A 20,486-nucleotide genomic window follows, 5' to 3' on the forward strand; every position below is an offset into this window, starting at 1 on the left:
CATGTAAATTATTTTAATTTGTTCAACAACAGTCATGACAAACAAAAAGTGTGATTGAATGTCAATATTAGTCATTGTTTAATCTATTATGTGTCACTAAAAGTCATTAATAGCTATGACAAATGAAAAAAAACATGTGACTAAAAGTAGTTTATGGTCACACATTAATATATTACATGTCATTAAAAGTCGATAATAGTCATGACGTGACTAATAATAGTTTATGGTGATAGCTTAATAAAAGACATGTCACTAAAAGTCAATAATAGTCCTGACAAATGAACAAAATGTGTCACTAAAAGTAGTTTGTAGTCATGGTTTAATATATTACGTGTCACTAAAAGTAAAAAATAGCCATGGCCAATGAAAAATCATGTGAATAATACTAGTTTATAATCATGTTTTAATATATTATGTGTCACTAAAAGTCAGCAATAGTCATGAAAACGAAACAACTTGTGAGGGAAAGTAGCTTATGGTGATGGTTATCAAAAAATGATTGAAAAAACTACAAAAATTGGTACCCTATGGTGACGGTTTTTACCTATAGTAACGGTTTTATGGGTTATAGTCCTCACAATTAAATGTCGTCATAACTTATCTTTAATGATGTGACCTTTCTTTACACATTGAATGAAAAAAATCGTCATAAAATGTCTATAGAGACAGGTTTTTTGCGTGGCCAAAGACCAGTTTTGTACTAGTGCTACCACTTGCCCAAACAACTTGTTTAACCTCGTCTAACCCTTTTAGCGTTCGTAATCCATTAACCATCTACTTTCACAGCTTTTTATAGAAAATTTTCTTTTCTTATTAAGAAATCCATGATAATATTTGGAATTGTCATCTCCTTTAATGCTCTATTTAATTTTTAGCCTTCTGAGAAACATCTGACATTTCTTTTTTTTTTTTCTCCAAATGAAACAACTAAGATCGAACGTCATTCCTTTTTTTCATAACCGAATCTGACTCACCACTACCATCAATAATTAGATCCAATTCATGCAATCTAAAAGACAAGGATGACTTGGAAGACAAACGACTCAACCTAGCCAAGCCAACCCGACCGAGTCGACTCAGCCTAGTACGTTGGGTGTACTCTTCTATATGCGGGGCGTACTCGGTGTTTTACCAACATATGGGGCGCTAACCGTGTATGTGCAACGTACCTCTAGGTACGCCCAGTGTACGCAGACTAGTCCCAAAACTTCATTAAGAGATTATTTCATCAAGCCCTTCTGTCCAAAACTCAGATCTAAGCCCAAAATGATGTCCTAAGTCATAAAGTTTCCAAATTTATGACTTTGCATGGCTATTAAGTGCTTAATGTCCAAAACCTTATGTTTTTTACCTAATAAGACCATCTAACACATGCATGGGTTACATACAACACTCAAGATCGTATTTTTATGGTTCATAATAGCTCCATAATGGATAAAATTTCCAACTTTATCTATTATAATGGTCCCAACAAACAAGATCTAGTCTTTAAGTCTCAAAAGGACCCAAAAAGTGCATCTTTTCAACTTAATCCATTAAGTCCAAGTCTCTAACCTTCATATTTGAATCAAAATGATGCTTAGATGAATAAAGTTTCCAACTTTATCCATAACAAGGTCACAAACTTTCAAGATCTAAACTTTATGCACTTGAAGTGACCAAAAGCTCATAACACCCAAAAGTAGCTAGATCTAACAATATCATCATCAAGACTCAAACTTTATACCTCTAAAAGAAAGATCAAGGTGAAAAAAGTTTGGATCTACAAGCTCTAATGCAACCAACATTTCTTCAATGAGTTCCTTCTTCTCCAAGGTGTACCAAGAACACTCCAAAGCACTTAAAAACACCTTCTTTTTGCTCACAAGGCACAATCTAGGGTTAGTGAAACAACCCAAAAATCTAAGGTAAAAATTTCATTTTTATTATAATCAAAACACTATTGTAACTTTGTTCAAAGCGTTGAAAAGCATTTCAAATAATTCAATTATCAGAGTCCAATCCCAAAAATCACATATTGCGGAAAACACGGGTGTATGTGTTGCGATCGTCCCGAGCTCTTTCATTTGAAAACTAGAGTACCTGAAACAAAAATTGAAAACCGTAAGCATAAAGCTTAGTGAGTTCCCTAAATACCACATGCCATACATAACAAATGATCCACACATGTCGTACAAAATCGAGAGCCATACATAATCAATAAAGGTGTTATGTGTCGCACACAGTCTTACCATTATGCCACGAGCTGCCTCGTGGTCTTCCTTGCCAGGACGGGGGCCACAACCCTGGGTCTTACAGACAAGTGCCAGGAGCCACCTCTGGTTCTTCCATGCAAGCATCATATAGACAACTTGCATACAATCTACACTACTAAACTAAGTAACTACCAGGCTCAGACCCTGGTCTTGCATACAGTGTTCCAGGAACCGCCTCCTAGTCTTTCATACATGATGTCAAGGGCTAACCCCCGGGTCTTCCTATAATACATAAATCAAACGGGCCGACATTGGTGCCTTCGACCCATACAAACAGTGAGGAGACTCACCTTGAATGCTGAAGCTTACTGAAAGAAATCCTTAGTTGCCGCCCTGATGACACCTCCGATCTAACATATCAAAATAACACTCAATTAGAAATTGGGTTCCATTCTAAGGCGCACCATCCATACTTTGGGTAAAATTAACCATTTTACCCCTGACCTCAAAATGAACTAAAACGGAGGCCCAATTCTAATAACTAAAAGGCCCAACACCAAAAGATCCAAAAAGGCCCACTAATGGCCCAATTTTCCAAATTGGGGCCAATCTCATATAGGCCTTATCCTAAGCCCATATTTTCCGTTAATACAATTCAGATTACCACAAGCACCCCTTGGGAAAAACTAGGTCAAAGACATAAGTCAAAAGTCAAAGCCAACAGCCCAAGTTGACCCAACTCGCCGAGTTGCCCTTCAACTCGTCGAGTTTCCTTCATCAGACTGCAAAATTGAGAAGACCAATCCAACTCACCGAGTTCACCCAAAAACGTTTTGAGTTCACCAGGAACCAAACATCTTAACCCATTGAGCCGACATAATCGAAACTAGCAACTTCCCCACTCGGATCTTAACTAAAATAGCGTCTAGAAGGTTAAAGTTTCCAACTTTACCCCTAGGGATCAACCAATTGGGCTCAAAACCAAAATCTTACTCTTAATGGTTAAGGGGTTAATCAATAACCACTTAACCACTAAGACAAAGCCCCAAAATACAAATATGGTCCATTAAGGTTGCATGGTCACATAAAGCTTCCAACTTTACACTCATGCATGGCTAGGACAGGCTCAAAAGCTCATAAGATACTAAGAGAATAGCTTAATAGATGCATGAAGCCCTTAAGACCATAAAGTTGGCACCTTTATGCCAAAAGAACTCATGAGGATCATAGATCTGAAAAAGTAAGCACTTGGGACTTCTACTTCCCCCACAATCACCCATCCATGGCTAAAAGCATGCAATTTAACCAAATAAGAGATCTAAGCAAATATTAAGCAAGGTTAGAGCTTTATACCCAAGATGTGCTGTAAATGAAACAAAGAATCAAGATCTGAAAGCTCCTACTTAAACCACCACCTTGCACCAAGCTTTTCTTCCATTCAATGAGCTTCCAACACACCAAAACACACCCACAATGAGCTCACAACACTTAAGGAGGCTTTATGGTTTCGAGATTATGGTTAGGGACTATGGAGGCTGGGAATGAGGCCACCACCTGGAACTTAAGGTGTTTAAATAGGGTGCAAAACCCAGAAATTAGGGTTTCTCAAACAGCATCCAACTCGTTGAGTTCCCTTCACTAACTCGACGAGTTGGTCCTTAAAATCACATGCCCCAAAAGCTTCCAACAAATCTAGTTTATGCCATAAACACGACGAGTTGGCCCCTGAAAAGGGAATTTATTTCCATATTTGACCTTCTAGATTTTGGATGTTACAGTTAGGGTTTCAAGAGAGAGTGTTGAAGAGGTGGATGATGATAATGGAATGGGTTTGGGGGAGTTAAGGAGCTTAAATAGGCCCAAACCATGAAAATAGGGTTTGGGCAATCGCGTACGCCCCGCGTACTCAATTTACACCCAACGTACCAGGGATGCCTTAGTACACCCATCGTACATGTTGAGTAGGCCCAGTGTACTAGGCATGTCCTAGTACGCCCAACGTACTAGGGATGCACTGGTACATCTTGCGTACTCCTCGTATGTAACACCCGCAAATCTGGGCTAGTCAAATTAGAGGCAATAGGGGTCAAAAACGACTTTTCTACAAAAGATTATTTAGAATAAATAATCTTAACCAAGTTTTAGAGTATGTTACAGGGTTTTCGTACATATAAATAACACCGAAAACCGAGTTATAACCAAGAAGTTATGACTCGTTGAAGTTTCGCGACGGAACCGGCACGATACCGGGAAGCGTAAACAGTGAATTTACGATAGAGCGAGATTTAGCCTTAGCGATCTAAACAAAAGTCGTAGAATATGTTAAACTAAGAACATCGATAAAAAGAACGCCCAAATCTGACTTCGTATGAGAAAGTTATGATTTTTCTAAGATTTAGCACAACAGTGCACAGCCCGAAATCTGAATTTTAGATCGGCCGATTTTTAGCCGACGAGATCTAAATGAAAGTTGTAGTACTCATAAATACCAACGCGTGGATATAAAGAACGTCGATAATAGAGCTCGTATGCAAAAGTTATGGACGAAGCTTAGTCCCTACTTTTCGAGCGCGGCGAATTCGATACAGTTTTGTAAATACGAGATAGAATGAGAATTAGCCAACGAGGTCTAAAAGAGAGTTGAAGATCTCATTAATAGGAACTCAACGGTAAAAAGGCAGACAAAAATGGAGCTCGTATGCGAAAGTAATGGACGAAGCTTAGTCCCTACTTTTCGAGCGCGGCGAATTCGATACAGTTTTGTAAATACGAGATAGAATGAGAATTAGCCAACGAGGTCTAAATGAGAGTTGAAGATCTCATTAAGAGGAACTCAACGGTAAAAAGACAGACAAAAATGGAGCTCGTATGCGAAAGTTATGGACGAAGCTTAGTCCCTACTTTTCGAGCGCGGCGAATTCGATACAGTTTTGTAAATCCGAGATAGAATGAGAATTAGCCAACGAGGTCTAAATGAAAGTTGAAGATCTCATTAATAGGAACTCAACGGTAAAAAGACAAAAAAAACGGAGCTCGTATGCAAAAGTTACGGACAAAGCTTAGAGACTACTTTACTATAAAACTCCTATAAATACAAGGGTGAACTCCTCATATTTTCTTCACACCATAAGCCTCTCTTTCTCTCTCTAACTTCTCTCTAGCCTCCCTAAACCCCTCCCAAGTCTACGGAACCTCCCTAGCACGAGAAGAAAGCCCCGGAGCGCCCGACGGCTCCGAGAAGAAAAGCTTTCGGCTTGGAAACGCTGCTCCAGCGAAGCCCGGTTTTTAATAAAAACTCGCTGTAAGTGAGCTACGCCTATACTATATTTAATATAGATTTTATTTAATTATAGTAACATTATTAGGAGCTTAAAATAATTATTTGGGCTATTATTATGAGTTATATTGAGTGTTATTTAACGCTTATATAATAGTAATAATAGCTAGACTATTAATTAGTCGTGGTTAATGTTAAAAACTAAACCCTAGTGGTATTGATACTAGGTTTTGTCGAGGAAAATTGTTTTGAGATAACGAAGTGATGTCTGAGTTCGGAATCACCACCTAATCAGGTGAGTGCATGGTCCCTTTCATCTTACACATAGATATGAAGTATTTATTATATAATTTACGTGTTGTGAGTGCATGGTCCCTTTCATCTTATACACAGATATGAAGTATTTTATTATAAATTACGTGCTATTTGTGCATATTGTCTGAATACTTGTTGTCTATACTGATGAAAGATTTTTATACATGTTTTAAATGATGTAAACTGTATAAAGTATTTTATATCTACAAAATATGTTGGGTAAAACATGGGTAGATGAATAATGAGCGATAAAAGTTGATATAGAGGAACATTAGTAGCATGGACCTAGTGCCCTATGGGTATACATTGGCAGCAGTGGACCTAGTACCCTATAGATGAGCACTGGCAGCTGCGCCACAACCCGTAGATGTTTTAGATCTACGGTAAACGTCCTAGCAGCTGCGCTCTAAGGATAGTATCGGCAGCTGCACCTAATAGGGAGCCTTATGACCATGACAATAGTGTTTAAAGGTCAATACCGGCAGAAGCGCCTCATAGAAAATGTCCTAATTCTGGCAGCTGAGCCTAAGTGACAATATTAGCAGCTGCGCTTGACCAATGTGTCATTGGCAACAATGGACTTCATGTTGTTTCCTTAGGATGATCCTTAGGAATGAATGAATGAGAAATAGCTAATTCTTAGGGTAGATCCTTAAGAATAAAGAAGATAATGGGGATGGGTAATTGGGTTGATTGTTTGATTGTTTAAACATAATAATTATATTATTGTGGGTTGAAAACCCTATGTACTCACCAGGTCTCCCAACCTGACCCACTCAGTTTATTTATATCACAGGTGTTGATATGAAGTGACATTACACTGAGAGATTTAAAGAGATGTAGATCACTAGTGTAAATAATTGTAAGTTCTGTTTATGCTTATGTTTCTGTATTAACGATGACATCCCAAACGTTTTAAAATGAAATAAATACGTTTCTTCGAAAATGTTTTAATAACGTATTTACCATGTTTTTCTGGGAACAAATTCCGCAACATTTTTATAAAATGAAGTACTCTGATTTTTATAAAGCATAAACAACATCGGTCTTTTCTGGCCGTGAAAATGGGGATGTCACAGTTGGTATCAGAGCATTAGTTTAAGCAAACTAGGAATATGGATTTATTTCTAGACTTAAACTTAGAATGCTAAGCGATGATTGTGAGGTGTGAGCACTAGATTATTTTAGGAATTGTGCCTAAAATGCTTTTATGTGCTAAATACTTATGCCTGATATAGTGTTAGTTGTTCGGATCTATGGTCTGTTGCCGACCGGATCTGGAAACCTTATGTGTTTAGGATTCTAAGCGTTTAACTATGATATTAGAACTAGCATATAAACGTTTCGGAGTGATAAGGATGATTTAACCGTCAATCCTAAGTAAAGATCTAGATTCACCTTATTCGGTGTATAGATCAAGATGGCAAGAACCCGTAGCGGAAACGTGAATGCAAATGGGAACCGAAACCAACCCCCAGTGATTGAGCAAATACCGGTTATGGTAGCTGCTGCTGAGCCAATAACGATGGCCGGAGTGCAAGCGATGATCCAGGAAATGTTGGATCGTCAAATGGAGGAAACCAGACGTTTGATCCAGCAAAATCGAGAGGAAGCGATTATTCAGATCGAACGTCCCGAGTTAAATGAAGGGCAGACTGAGGAGGAGAACTACAGTGGGACTGTTGGTCAAGTCAACCCACCAATAGTTCGACAAAACAACCACGACGACGAAGTCGAGAGGAATGGATGCAAGTACAAGGATTTTCTGACTTGCAAGCCATCAACTTTCACTGGAAAGGAGGATCTGATCGGGGTCATGGATTGGATCTCGGAGATGGAATTAGCTTTCATGACGTGCGGTTGCAAGGGAAAACAACAGACCACGTTTGCAGTGCGTCAGTTTCGAGCAGGCGTTGTACGATGGTGGAATACCTTGGGAAAGACGCAGAGCCCCAATGAGCCCCTGCAACTGACATGGGCAGAATTTCTGGTGCATTTCAAACGTAGGTACTGCTCAGCCCAAAATCTGCTCGAGCTAGAAAACCAATTCCTTACCTTAAAGAAAGGAAGCATGTCTATTGATGAATACACCAACAACTTCACAGAGAAGATGGAGTTCGCCTTACGTCTTGTTCCGGATGAGCTGACAAAAATTGACAAGTACGCAAAAGGACTTCCATGGGAATATGCAGTGCCAGTGCGTCAGGCACCTACTTTGGAGGCAACTATCTGGGCTGCCAAGTCGGTTGAGGAGATGATCAAGGGAAGAGCCGCCAACAAGACCGAGGTTGGCGAAAAGAGGAAGTTTGAGGGGTCTGCGAAGCCCGATGAGAGAAGCAAATCAAGTACCAGGAAGTTTAGAGGAGGAGGGAGTGAAGAAAGATGGTGCGAGAAGTGCAAAAAGAAACACTCTAGAAAATGCAGTGAGGAAGTAACTTGTTTCAAGTGTGGGAAGCATGGGCATTATGCCAACGAGTGTAAATTCAATAAAAGGGTGTGTTACGAATGTAATGAGGAAGGGCACTTCAAGCAAGATTGCCCAAAGAGAGAGGGGGCTACAAAGCCAAATGTGCCGCCAAAGCCAAAGCCGAGAGCATTTCAAATGATCCTTGACGAAGCAGATGACAATGAGAGGATTCAGGAGTGACGGCTTGACATCCAAAGATCGAGTTATGAAGTAGCCATAGAATCATATGATGTAGCCTATTAGAGGCATAGTCTAGGGTGAACTTGAGCACCTATGTAATAGTTTCAAGGAATAATAAAAACCTTCGTTTTGATATTTGATGTGTTAAGCTGTTATATGATTTTATTGTGTGGTGACTTGGAAAACTGCGGGACAATACCTGAGATGAGTATGAGTAGGTGTGAATGGTAGTAGAGGCCTATACTACCGGAAGCACAGGACTCACACTTGGATCAGGGAAAGTCACAAGGTTACCAAGAAGCTAGTAATTGATTTCGTTTTATTCAAGTGTGTTGTTACCATCGTTTCGGTAATGACTAAGAAGATTGTTGATATTCCGACCCTAGTGGTCATATCGAATCGAGTCCGACTACAATGAGTATGTTGTGTGGTTCAGAGAACCAAGTTTGATGTAGCGTCCGAATTAAACCAAACGGTTGAAATCAAAGCGATCAATAGAAGTATCGCACTCGTTGTTAAAGAAGTTGGTGGCTAGAAATGCCTAATGTTAAAGTGTGATTATATCACATTAGAACATGAAGGAAGGCATAGTCTGTTTTAGAATTTAACTCTAAGAGACCTAAGTCTAAGTGTTGCAACATACGATGATAGGTCATTAGAATATGACACATCGATCTATAGTAGTAATAAAAGAACTTATCTCAAGTCCGTATCCAGCAAGGATCGAGATTGTGACCTGAAGGTCATAATTTGGAGTCTAACCTGAGGTAGAGAGCAGGTGCACGATCGAGTACTCTTACAGTCAATGAGTTTAAGAGATAGAATTGAAGGAATGTAGAAGTTATAATTATTACCTAGGATGAAGAGATGACGTATGGAGTCATTATACGACCCTGTTTCGTTGATGATTCCGGGACGTAATCATCCTAAGGGGGAGATAATTGTAACGCCCGCAAATCTGGGCTAGTCAAATTAGAGGCAATAGGGGTCAAAAACGACTTTTCTACAAAAGATTATTTAGAATAAATAATCTTAACCAAGTTGTAGAGTATGTTACAAGGTTTTCGTACATATAAAGAACACCGAAAACCGAGTTATAACCAAGAAGTTATGACCCGTTGAAGTTTCGCGACGGAACCGGCACGATACCGGGAAGCGTAAATAGTGAATTTACGATAGAGCGAGATTTAGCCTTAGCGATCTAAACAAAAGTCGTAGAATATGTTAAACTAAGAACATCGATAAAAAGAACGCCCAAATCTGACTTCGTATGAGAAAGTTATGATTTTTCTAAGATTTAGCACAACAGTACACAGCCCGAAATCTGAATTTTAGATCGGCCGATTTTTAGCCGACGGGATCTAAATGAAAGTTGTAGTACTCATAAATACCAACGCGTGGATATAAAGAACGTCGATAATAGAGCTCGTATGCAAAAGTTATGGACGAAGCTTAGTCCCTACTTTTCGAGCGCGGCGAATTCGATACAGTTTTGTAAATACGAGATAGAATGAGAATTAGCCAACGAGGTCTAAAAGAGAGTTGAAGATCTCATTAATAGGAACTCAACGGTAAAAAGGCAGACAAAAATGGAGCTCGTATGCGAAAGTAATGGACGAAGCTTAGTCCCTACTTTTCGAGCGCGGCGAATTCGATACAGTTTTGTAAATACGAGATAGAATGAGAATTAGCCAACGAGGTCTAAATGAGAGTTGAAGATCTCATTAAGAGGAACTCAACGGTAAAAAGACAGACAAAAATGGAGCTCGTATGCGAAAGTTATGGACGAAGCTTAGTCCCTACTTTTCGAGCGCGGCGAATTCGATACAGTTTTGTAAATCCGAGATAGAATGAGAATTAGCCAACGAGGTCTAAATGAAAGTTGAAGATCTCATTAATAGGAACTCAACGGTAAAAAGACAAAAAAAAACGGAGCTCGTATGCAAAAGTTACGGACAAAGCTTAGAGACTACTTTACTATAAAACTCCTATAAATACAATGGTGAACTCCTCATATTTTCTTCACACCATAAGCCTCTCTTTCTCTCTCTAACTTCTCTCTAGCCTCCCTAAACCCCTCCCAAGTCTACGGAACCTCCCTAGCACGAGAAGAAAGCCCCGGAGCGCCCGACGGCTCCGAGAAGAAAAGCTTTCGGCTTGGAAACGCTGCTCCAGCGAAGCCCGGTTTTTAATAAAAACTCGCTGTAAGTGAGCTACGCCTATACTATATTTAATATAGATTTTATTTAATTATAGTAACATTATTAGGAGCTTAAAATAATTATTTGGGCTATTATTATGAGTTATATTGAGTGTTATTTAACGCTTATATAATAGTAATAATAGCTAGACTATTAATTAGTCGTGGTTAACGTTAAAAACTAAACCCTAGTGGTATTGATACTAGGTTTTGTCGAGGAAAATTGTTTTGAGATAACGAAGTGATGTCTGAGTTCGGAATCACCACCTAATCAGGTGAGTGCATGGTCCCTTTCATCTTACACATAGATATGAAGTATTTATTATATAATTTACGTGTTGTGAGTGCATGGTCCCTTTCATCTTATACACAGATATGAAGTATTTTATTATAAATTACGTGCTATTTGTGCATATTGTCTGAATACTTGTTGTCTATACTGATGAAAGATTTTTATACATGTTTTAAATGATGTAAACTGTATAAAGTATTTTATATCTACAAAATATGTTGGGTAAAACATGGGTAGATGAATAATGAGCGATAAAAGTTGATATAGAGGAACATTAGTAGCATGGACCTAGTGCCCTATGGGTATACATTGGCAGCAGTGGACCTAGTACCCTATAGATGAGCACTGGCAGCTGCGCCACAACCCGTAGATGTTTTAGATCTACGGTAAACGTCCTAGCAGCTGCGCTCTAAGGATAGTATCGGCAGCTGCGCCTAATAGGGAGCCTTATGACCATGACAATAGTGTTTAAAGGTCAATACCGGCAGAAGCGCCTCATAGAAAATGTCCTAATTCTGGCAGCTGAGCCTAAGTGACAATATTAGCAGCTGCGCTTGACTAATGTGTCATTGGCAACAATGGACTTCATGTTGTTTCCTTAGGATGATCCTTAGGAATGAATGAATGAGAAATAGCTAATTTTTAGGGTAGATCCTTAAGAATAAAGAAGATAATGGGGATGGGTAATTGGGTTGATTGTTTGATTGTTTAAACATAATAATTATATTATTGTGGGTTGAAAACCCTATGTACTCACCAGGTCTCCCAACCTGACCCACTCAGTTTATTTATATCACAGGTGTTGATATGAAGTGACATTACACTGAGAGATTTAAAGAGATGTAGATCACTAGTGTAAATAATTGTAAGTTCTGTTTATGCTTATGTTTCTGTATTAACGATGACATCCCAAACGTTTTAAAATGAAATAAATACGTTTCTTCGAAAATGTTTTAATAACGTATTTACCATGTTTTTCTGGGAACAAATTCCGCAACATTTTTATAAAATGAAGTACTCTGATTTTTATAAAGCATAAACAACATCGGTCTTTTCTGGCCATGAAAATGGGGATGTCACATCGTACGCCCTACATACGCAACAGACCCAGAAATCGCCTAACTTCAAACGGTCGTAACTTCTTTGTTCCAACTCTATTTTTAACATTCTTTATATCCACGAAAAGGTATTGAAGAGCTCTGCAATATAATATAACTGTCTTGGAATAAAAAAAACTCGAACAAAAATCCATATTTCATGCAAGAACCTGGCCTATCACTTTTCTCTTTCTACCCTTCGGCTCAAAACAAAATTAAAGGGTAAAATCTCTTAACTAACATTACCACTTCAACAAGTACTAAACTTTGCCTCCTCAAGGCCCAAAGCCTTACATAACGACAGGAAACAGGATTTTACACGTTTCTTACAACCCAAGGAAAGAAACACCTATACGAGAGCACAAGGAGGAAATGCGATTTTTTTTCCTTATATCCCATGGTACACACACTTATTGACATGATATTCATTTACCCACTAACTCCACACCCATTTATTTAAGAATCTCTTGCATATTCCCGCTTAGACCAGTCATCCCATACCCAAGTTTATTGCCAACCTCAATAAACTGGGCAATAGCTTCTGTAACATCCACGTCCGAGGAAATCTTACTATTTCTACTACTTTCATGAGAAGAACTAGGAGAAAAATATCCATTTGATTTAGAAAAATAAATTGATAAACTGAGAGAAGGAGTAGACACGTCCCCCTTACCATACCCATTATTTTCAAAACCAGGGGATCTTGACAACGAGATCGAATCATCACTCTGACTAGTTTTATATTTTCCAACACTACATGGTTCATATTATTATCAATGACAAAAGTATCATCCAAGTTCTCTCGCCCCATCTTTTCTTTTTCTGATTTGTTTCTCCTAATCTTTTCTTTTTCTGATTTGTTTCTCCTACATCCTCCAAAGGATCGTCAACCTCAACTCCTACTTTTAATCCTCCCACCTGAGACTCACATGGAACATTAAGTTTACCTGATTAAGAACTCCTCTCCAAATCTTCACTCGTGGGATGAATTGGTTCGCGAACTTTATTGGACCTCACTTCATCGTTATTTAGATTACCAAAATCTCTCCCTCTTTACATTCATAATAAGATTCTAAAAAGGATTCATCCCTATTATCTTATTATTCATCTTAATCAATCCGTTCGATAGCAGGGATCCAATCTAAAGCTTCTATAACAGAGACCTTGAATTCCTGACCTTCAATATCAACCATCAAATTAGTTGATATCTTTTACATGGTACCGGTCTTACTACACACCTTCCTGATCCAGATGGACCATATTCATCGTTATCAATAAAAAGAGCTTAACCCCAATACGATGCAACTTTTTTGAATGTTGAAGGTGTCCAAGAACAAGGAGAGAGGCGGATGACTTCCACCCAAATAACAAAACAACCAAGAGTAAATTTCTTTTGAATTGGTCTAATTTCCTTAAACAAAGATCTCATGGAAGAAGATTGTTTAAATTTAACACATGCATTTTGTTTCTTGAATTTGATCCATACCCATTCACCACCAAGATATGCAATATTTAATCCATTGAAACCTTCTTTATGACACAGCTTATACAACATTTCAATTAGGGATGAGCAATTTGTCCCAAATCCTGATCCCATACCAGTACCGTACCGGAACCGGTACCGAATTTTAAAATACGAGACGGTACTTGGTACTCCAAATACATGAAATTCGGGAATCGGTACCGCCGGTATCGATACTAGTACCGAGTACGGGTACCGGTGATGTTAGTTCGGTTCGGTACTCGAGATTAACTTTCGATCAAATTCAGTATTCGGGAAATTGGGAACTGGACGGGTCGGTGCCGGTTCCGTCCCACGCTCATCCCAAATTCAATACATTTAAAATCACGTATTTTTCCAACAATGATATTAGAAGAATCGGGAATCACAAGCATATCAACCAATGACAGTTTCACTTCATGTACAGTAGGAACAGGGGGATTTTTTTGTCTCTTGTTTATTTTGTTTTTTGTTGTTTATTTTTATTTTATTAACTATTTGATTTGTTGTTGTTGTTGTTGTTGTTATTATTCAAGGTTTTAAAAATCGTTCGACGGTAGCTCGGCGGCGGTCAACTGGTGTTAAGGGATTAATCGATCTTGGCAGGGATTAAACGGGGACCATAGATTATTAATAAAATATTAAAACTAATCAAATATTAATATATCTTAAGAAAAACAAGTACTTCAAAATTAGAAAATAAGAAAATTTTTAATTTGAAAATGCGAAAATATGAACATTTTGGTATAATATTTAAAATTTTGAAAATTTGAAAATATTGGAGTAAAAAAAAAGTTGATGTTTTTGGATATTTTTAAAATTTTTAAAATTTTAAATTTTTTTTGACCTTTTTGACTTTTATTGACCGATTAATCCCGCTAAATCCAATTAATCATAAATTTTCAAATTGTACCCTAATCCTCGACGATTGAAGAACGTCAAACGATTAATTCACGATTAATCGTTGATTAATCCTGATTTTTGCAACCATGTTGTTATTATTATTATTATTATTATTATTATTATTATCATTATTCTTATTATTATTAGAATATTACAAATAAAAATAACATAAATAAAAATAATAAAGAGCAAATTTTTTTTATTAATAATTGGATATACTAATAGTTTGAGCATTACAACTGTGTGGTGCATTATAAAGAGCAAATTTTTTTTATTAATAATTGGATATACTAATAGTTTGAGCATTACAACTGTGTGGTGCATTATGCATAATTATGTGAAACATAAACATTCGGTCGAACACTATACAAGGTTTCCCATTTACTAGAATGTTATGTACGCAATATACAAGGTTTCACCTATATTTTTCTTATATAATTGTGTTTCCTTTACCGAATGATTCTCATTTTTATTTGATTGTGGAAGTTGTGATACAATTATGAAAAATGTATTATACTTAGTTATTAACTATTTTACAAAAATGGCCCTAAAGTTTAGAACGCCTGTCAATTATTAACTACTAGGTGTGAGACACGTGTGCTACACAGGTTGATTAAAAAAGGTTCAATATCAAGGTGTAAACATTAATCATTTTTTAAAGAAAATTTTTGAAACAAATAGACATTAAACTAATGAACCAATAGGATAAAAAGAATCAGTAATGTAAACATTATCCAAAATATTTGTAACATCCAGTTTCGAGAAGTTTCTTATTTCGGATTTTGGACAATAAATGGATCAAGTAGAGGCATTGGGCTTTCAAAGAAATAGAGTAGACCCTTTTGGATGTGAGTAATTTGGGTTAGGTGATCCAAGCCCCTGGTTTGTGTTTTGGGAATCAAAGGGGTAAAATGGGAAAAGTGATGTTTCAGACTCCTTTCTTGAATTAAGGATCTGAGTTCTATGTTTTAAGTCAAGTTAATTAGATAGGATTGTGGGGCTCTTCAATATCTTTCCGTGCATATAAAGAACGTCGAAATCGAGGTTGAAACGAATAACTTATGATCGTTGGAAGTTAAGATGAGAATGGGATTTGGTGCATACGCTGGTGTAACATTCGGATCCTTGGAGGTACTATAGTTTAAAGTATTTGTGTATTTTCCATATTTTGGATTTTGGGCAGCACCACGTCATGGTGGAGCCTCTCCACGACGTGACAATAGCTTATGGGTTGCGAGGATTTAATAGACCACCACGATGTGGCAATAAGTGTCACGACGTGGTGGCTATTGGAGAAAACCCTAAAGTTTAAGGGTTAAGCCATATTTAAACAACCTTAACCTCTTGTAGTCTCTCTCCCATCATCCTCCATCCCTCATAATCATCCTTTTCAAACCCTTGCCCTCTTGTGTGAATTTCTTAGCCTAAACTGTGTGTGTTATGGTGCTTGTGAAGGACGAAGGTGGTGGTAGATCATCTTGGGAGTTCAAAACAACGTTGATCCAGTAGTTTGTCTTCCTCAAACATCTCCAGGAGATATAAATCTTTCATCTTGATGAGTAATTTGATAGATCTCCAGATTTTCTCCACCCTTTTCTATGCCTTGTTTTCTTGAGTGGTTTAGCCTCATAAAGCTTGTAACTTTATGGATCTTCAGGCCTTTGGGAGTATTTGGTTCTTTGGATCTAGACTAGGATTGATCTTTGAGACCATGCATGGATTTTGGCCCTTTTTGCCCTATTTTGACCTAATAAGAGTTCAAGACATGCATTGGACATGCATGTCTGAAAAGCACAAATTTTTATAATGAGAATGGTATCAAAAACTCTTCTGGAGTTGTTAGACAAGTGAACTTATAGATTAAGTGCTTATTGCTTAATCCATGTGGTGTTTTGGACCATAAAGTTGAGATCTATGCACCTTTGAGGGTTCTAAGGGATAAAGTTGAAAATATTATCCATCTAGACCCTAAAATAAACAAGATCTATGTTGGAGAATATTAGGAATCGAAGAAAAACAACTTAATTCGTTAAGCTATTAAAAACCTAATGGCCACGATCTGGCAAAGGTCACCACTATGTGGCGGCTTAGGCTGTCCATGACTATTTTATCGTATTGAAACCACGACTTGGTCAAGGATAACCACGACGTGGTGGGCAGTCTGTCGACTTTTGATTTGACTAGGGTTTGACCAATTTTGACCAAGGGTATTTGGGCATTTTGATATTAATTTGGGCCTTGATTTGAATAGTAGGTTTCGAGTAGAGCTAGTATTTGGAGCAGGGATTATTCAACTTTTATTCGGATTGATATGTGAGTTTTCCTCACTGTACTCGTGGGTCGAAGGAACCAATGTTGGGCCACTAGAGTGTGTATCCTGGTTTAGAGGATGTTGATATATTATAGTGATCTGTAGATCGGTATTCTGGTATATAGGATGCAATACGTGATAATATGTGAATCTGCTTGTTTTTACTGATAACTGGTTAATACTTATATGTTGTTGGATATATGTTATATCTTATGTATATGTCAACATAGTATAGTTGGCTTGAGGTAGTACAACTTTGTGAAGTAGCCAACAAACCCGAGAGCAAGCCAGACATAGGTTGTGGGCCCTGAGGGCAATCCATACTTATGTTGTGGGCTCGGGAGCAAGACAGATATGAGTTTTGGGACCGATAAGCAAGCCAGACTCATACTGTGGGCTCAGGGTAATCCAGTCTTTTAGATGGGGACCCAGTATATGTTGTTATATTTTGTGTGTGTTGGTACTTTTGGGGAACTCACTAAGCTTTGACTTATAGTTTCATTTTATTGTTTCGGGTACTTCAGATGACTGTGGCAAGGCGAAGGCGTGATCGTGCACATCTTCCTGTTTTTATGTTATTAGGTGTTGGGAAGATTTCGGATAATACTATTGAAACAATGGATTTGTAAACAATTTATGGATGATATGTGTAACATCCCAAAAATCAGGACCCAAATTTTCAATTTTTAATTTAATAATAAAACATAAGTTACCAAATCATTCCATCAAAGCATGAGTCACATTATTCTAAAACATTCTTATCATAGTTTCATATCAAATTATTAGAGTAAAACATCCCAGGCTAAACATGTTGGTGTGTGCAATGTAGTCACCCCAAGCTCTTCCCTCCGCTGCTGGAAGTACCTGAAACCAAAACTGGAAACCGTAAGCACGAAGCTTAGTGAGTCTCCCCAAACTACCACATATCATGCACATAATCACATAATGAAAACATTGGGCCTAGCCCACTACCTCGGGACCCGCCTGGCATCAGACGCATCCAGCATCAGGCCCCGCCTGACATTGAGCCTCACTCGGTATACAGATCTGTTTCTACCAAGCCCCGTCTGTCTCTGCCCCTCGCTCGCTATACACATACAAACATATAATTATAATCATGCTAGTACATAAAAGGCAAACACAACACTATAACTGCTAGTCTCAAGGCCCCGCCTAGCTTGGGCCTCGCCCCTACTCTGCTAATAATGAGATATGGAATCCCGTCCACACTCAGCTAGTGATGAGATATGGGCCCCCGCCCACACTCACCTGTAACATCCCCCTCTGGCACGTATCACAATATTGTCCGCTTTGGGCCACTCGGCACGAGGACTTCCCAGGGGGTCACCCATCCTGGTACTACTCCCGCCCGAGCACGCTTAACTGCAGAGTTCTTATGGGATCTGCTGCCCTCACGGCTTTAAAACGCGTTGTGATAAGGAAGGTATCCACATCCTTTATAAGGAATGCTTAGTTGTCCTTCCCAGCCGATGTGGGATCAGATCTAACCCACTTTCACCCCCCATTATAGGGTTCGACATCCCCGTCGAACACATCGACCCGTGCCCTGGCTCTGATACCATTTGTAACATCCCCCTCTGGCACGTATCACAATATTGTCCGCTTTGGGCCACTTGGCACGAGGACTTCCCAGGGGGTCACCCATCCTGGTACTACTCCCGCCCAAGCACGCTTAACTGCAGAGTTCTTATGGGATCTGCTGCCCTCACGACTTTAAAACGCGTTATGACAAGGAAGGTATCCACACCCCTTTATAAGGAAATGTTTCGTTCTCCTTCCAAGCCGATGTAGGATCAGGTGCAACCCACCTTCACCCCCCCATTATAGGGTTCGACGTCCCTGTTGAACACATCGACCCGTGCCCTAGCTCTGATACCATTTGAAACATCCCCCTCTGGCACGTATCACAATATTGTCCGCTTTGGGCCACTCAGCACGAGGACTTCCCAGGAGGTCACCCATCCTGGTACTACTCCCGCCCGAGCACGCTTAACTGCAGAGTTCTTATGGGATCTGCTGCCCTCACGGCTTTAAAACGCGTTGTGATAGGGAAGGTATCCACATCCCTTATAAGGAATGCTTAGTTCTCCTTCCCAGCCGATGTGGGATCAGATCTAACCCACTTTAAAGTGGGTTAGATCTGATCCCACATCGGCTGGGAAGGAGAACTAAGCATTTCTTATAAGGGATGTGGATACCTTCCCTATCACAACGTGTTTTAAAGCCGTGAGGGCAGCAGATCCCATAAGAACTCTGCAGTTAAGCGTGCTCGGGCGGGAGTAGTACCAGGATGGGTGACCTCCTGGGAAGTCCTCGTGCCGAGTGGCCCAAAGCGGACAATATTGTGATACGTGCCAGAGGGGGATGTTTCATCACCTCCCTACCAGGCACATACAAGTATCACAAAGACAACAAGTATAGCTAAACATGCATTCCTTCCTCGGGTACCACCTGGCATCGGACCGTAGTTCGGAAACATACATATAAACCTTCTTCAGGCCACGCCCGACATCGAACCATAATTCGAAAGCATATAAACTACATCGGGCTAACCCCGGCATCGGATCTAAATCCGGTATTCACTAACATACATAAACGGGCCGACATTGGTGCCTTAGACCCGTTCCTACAGGAGAAAACTCACCTCACAAGCTGCCTGGTGGATAAACCTCTCGCTGCTAGCTGGCAGATCCCCGAACTGCTGATCTCTCGACTCCCCGAGCTACCATTGCCCAAAATAACAATTAGTCCAAAACAATAATCCCCCTTAGGGTAGAATTACCATTTCACCCCCTAGTCCAACTTGGTCCATATCTAAGGCCCAAAACCATAATACAAAAAGGCCCAACACTAGGTAGGCTTCCCAAGCCCACTAATGGCCCAATTTGCTAAATTGGGCCCAATCCCTCTAATAGACCATATCCTAAGCCCAAACATATTCTTGGCCCAAATTATCTGACTTTTGATGGCTGACTAAGGCCCAAAGAACTAAAATCCAATGCATGGCCCAATCCAAGGCCCAAAATACGCCAAGTGTATGTCTGCTGAGTACGTGGGGCGTACTCCTTTGTACGCTAAGCGTATTGGTTGAATGGTGTGTACGCTACGCGTACCTACATGTACGCCCAACATACTTCTCTATTAAGCCACTTTTCCCATTAAGTGTTTAATACTCTAATCCAGAAGCTACAATCACAGATCCAAGTCCTTTTCAACGTCTTAATCCATAAAGTCGATTACTTGGTGGCTTGCAACCCACCAGATGAACCCAAACTTGGAATATAGCAACAAACTTCCATGGAATTGGCTAGATCTCATGCATGAACTCACTAAGACACTCAAGATGCAACTTTCTGCCTTAAGGACTCATTTAGCACTGAGAGTGGCAACTCCAAGCCTAGGAATCAGATTTGAACCATAAAGCTTCGTCCTTTGGACTAAAATGGGCCAAAAACTCTACCAAAAAGATCTAAGGAAGTATCCACCAAGTTTAGATCTTTATACCTTGAAATGGTCTGAAATGAAGCAACAATCCCAGATCTACAACCTCTCCTTTGAACCAGTACCTTGCTTGCTCTTCACTTGCTTGGAAAATGGGTCCACAACACCAAAATGATCTCTAAGGGCCTTCTTAGCTCCAAGAACACTCAAAGAAGATTAGGGTTTCATGAAAACTGTCTAAGGGTGAGAAGGAGGTTGATCCTTGAGGGTATAATGTTCTTTATAT

The sequence above is a fragment of the Lactuca serriola genome, chromosome 4 (genome assembly GCF_051521515.1).
Source record: "Lactuca serriola cultivar US96UC23 chromosome 4, Lser_US96UC23_V15, whole genome shotgun sequence".
NCBI lineage: Eukaryota > Viridiplantae > Streptophyta > Magnoliopsida > Asterales > Asteraceae > Lactuca > Lactuca serriola.